At 40.2% G+C, this 3,011-nt stretch overlaps 1 long non-coding RNA gene across 1 annotated transcript; it reads right to left on the bottom strand.

Annotated features, from left to right (window-relative positions):
• Positions 1 to 391: 391 nt before the first annotated feature.
• On the bottom strand, positions 392 to 3,011 carry LOC310754024. The gene is made up of 2 exons (XR_014543544.1): positions 2,325 to 3,011; positions 392 to 665 (listed from the first exon to the last, which is right to left on the bottom strand). It is a non-coding gene; the product is annotated as an uncharacterized lncRNA (long non-coding RNA).

Here is a 3,011-nt window from a genome sequence, read left to right as displayed (position 1 = left end):
TGCTATTTTTCTAGAAACTCACCATGCCAGAACTCACCAGGAACACCTCCTTTGTTCTCTTATAATGGCAATGGCACCCACATGAGAGGTGCTGGAACTGAGTTCTAGTAAGTTCCAGCTGAAAAAAAGCCCTGCTTAAGACTTCTTTTAAATATGCAGTGATGAATATCGATTTCTAAGCCCCCAAGCGCAAACCATATGCGTGTGTGTGTTAGGTGTGTGCATGGAGGGGGTGGAAGGAGAAAGGGAGAATTTTTGTCTTCAGAAGATTGAAAGGGTGAGGCTGAGGGCAACTGAATAAGCCTGTGGAGTCATTGCTTTGCGGTTATATATCAGTGGACAACACAGACAGCTAAAGTATACTTGTAAATAAAGCTAATTGATATTGCTGTTGAGTTCCTTAAAGGAACAGTTTTATGTACTTTGACGCCGTTCATAAAGTCTCGCTGAGCTATCCTGACCTCACTTACTACTAACTTATGTGTTTCCAGAGAAATCCATCTCTGCAAATGCACGGTTTCTGCAGTGGCGGTGCTATATCTGCTTCATTTTCAACCTCTCATTTTGCTCTTTGGCACAGGCTGAATTCCATTTGACACGGCAGAAGAATTCCTTTCCCCTTCCTGGCAGGTCCACAGTTGTGTGGCGGCGCATTCTGCATCTTCCTGCAACCAATGATAAAAACACATATTTTGAGTGTACTGGATCGGGATTATATTAGATAGGTTTGAGGAGTTTTCTGTAAGGAAAGGTTTTATGTTTTGGCTGTGGTGGTGCTTACGGAAGAGCTGGAAAAGGTAGATAAAAAGGGAACCCAAATCATGGTGTGTGTGTGTGTGTGTGTGTGTGTGTGTGTGTGGAACAGAGGGTGTATTTGGCTTAGAGAAAGTGAGTAAGGTGGAGTAGTTATATAAAAGTATGTGACTGCTTTGAAAAAGGCATTTAAAAAAACAAAACCTATATTTTTATTAATTTTCCAATATTCACTCAATATTAATAATATTAATAATAAATTTTATTTATACCCCACCCTCCCCAGCCAAGGCCGGGCTCAGGGTGGCTAGCAAGCAATAATAAAAACAAGTTGAATGAATACAACTTAAAAATAAGATTAAAATACAACATTAAAACATTAAAATTACACTTTTGCCAATTATACAGAATGAAAAAGGCAGATTTTACATTTGAGTTCATTGGGATAGATTGCTCTTCTACAATCAGTTGTGTGGCTGGAGGAGGGGCCGCCCCGTCCCATTTGACCACCTGAGGCAAAAATGGCATGTGCTTTCTCCTGCGTCCCAGGTGGGCCTCCCCCTGCTCTCACTGAAACTTAGTAAGGGGGGGGGGGTCATTCCATAGTGCCCTATGCCAGAAGCCCCCTCTTGTCAAACTCACCAAGAGACATGCACAAAACCCACCAAGTGTCCCTATTCTCCAGGGATAGTCCTGTATTCACAGAAGCTGTCCCGGTTTCTGATTTGATCCAGGAATGCTCCGCTTTTCCTTAGGATGTCCTCATTTTCATCAGAGAAATGTTGGAGGGGGTGGAGTTATGGGACCCCCAAGCCAAAGAGATAAGTAACTATGCAACCTTTAGAACACATCTGGAGGCAGCCCTATATAGGAAAGGTTTTTTTTTAAAAAAAGTTTAATGTTTTATTATGTTTTTATATGTTTTTTTCCCAAAATTTTTTTATTCATTTTATAACACATAAAAAACACAGACAGAAAAGACAAACAATAAGAACAAATTCTTGTCCTATCATTATTTTCTAAACATTGTTAAGTTGACTTCCCCAAGTCCCACCTATCTGATTTTCATTTTACTTCATCTTTAGCAGTTTACATATATCATAATTTCTAACCATCTTTTTTATCATACTTAAAATAACTTTTATCACTTACAAATAATACTATTTTAAAATACCCTATCTTCTACTTCTGACCCTACAGCCTATATCCACTTCCAAAGCTATTCTAAGGTTTAAATATTAACGTATTTTTTCAAATATTCCTTAAACTTCTTCCAGTCTTCTTCCACCGTCTCTTCTCTCTGGTCTCGGAGTCTCCCGGTCAGTTCGGCAAGTTCCATATAGTCCATAATCTTCATCTGCCATTCTCTGATAGTTGGTAAATCTTGTTTCTTCCAATTCTTCGCTAACAATATTCTGGCAGCTGTTGTGGTATACAGAAAAAAAGTAAGATCCTTTTTGGGGATTTCACCCCCCACTATACCAAGTAAAAAGGCTTCTAGTTTTTTAGTAAATGTGTTTTTCAACACTTTTTTTCAATTCATTATAAATCCTTTCCCAGAAGTATTTTACCTTGGGGCACGTCCACCACATGTGGTAAAAGGTTCCTTCTTTTTCTCCACATTTCCAGCATTTATTATGTTTTTATATGTGTTGGCAGCTGCCCAGAGGGGCTGGGGCAACTCGGTCAGATGGGCGAGATATAAATAATATCATCATCATCGTGGCGTTTGCCCATTCGTTTGAAAATGTCTGTACAGGGGGAGAGAAAGAGTTAATAGGTAGAGCAATAGAAAAGCCAGAGGTGGAGCCTACCTGTTTATAAAAGGGCTTAGCCCGAGGTTTAGTTGGTTAGTTGGTTGGGAAAAGGCAGTTGGGAAAGCAGTTGGCAGACAGTTGGAATTAGAGAGACAGTTAGTGCAGTTGGTTCTTGTGTGAGGGGAGGTAGAAGAGTTAGAGACAGAATAAAGTAAGACTAGGAGGGTAAAGGGGAACAGCGTTTCGAATGCATTTAAAGTTTATTTGTGTTTGCAATAAACTACAGTCTTGATTGTTAACTTAAGAACCTGACTGAGACTAAGTGATTTACCGGGGAGGACCTGGTTGGTGGCAGTGGATTAGTGGTGTACGGGTCAATAGTCCGTGAGACGACTGGGAGCTCCGTACGAACGCCACAATCATCATCATCATCATGATTGAATAGGCTGTCCCTATTTTCATCATAAAAACGTTGGAGGGTATACATGTGTGCAGGGCCTT

This window comes from Podarcis filfolensis, assembly GCF_964270895.1.
Source record: "Podarcis filfolensis genome assembly, chromosome: 2".
NCBI lineage: Eukaryota > Metazoa > Chordata > Lepidosauria > Squamata > Lacertidae > Podarcis > Podarcis filfolensis.
This window is presented reverse-complemented; position numbering and strand designations above follow the sequence as displayed.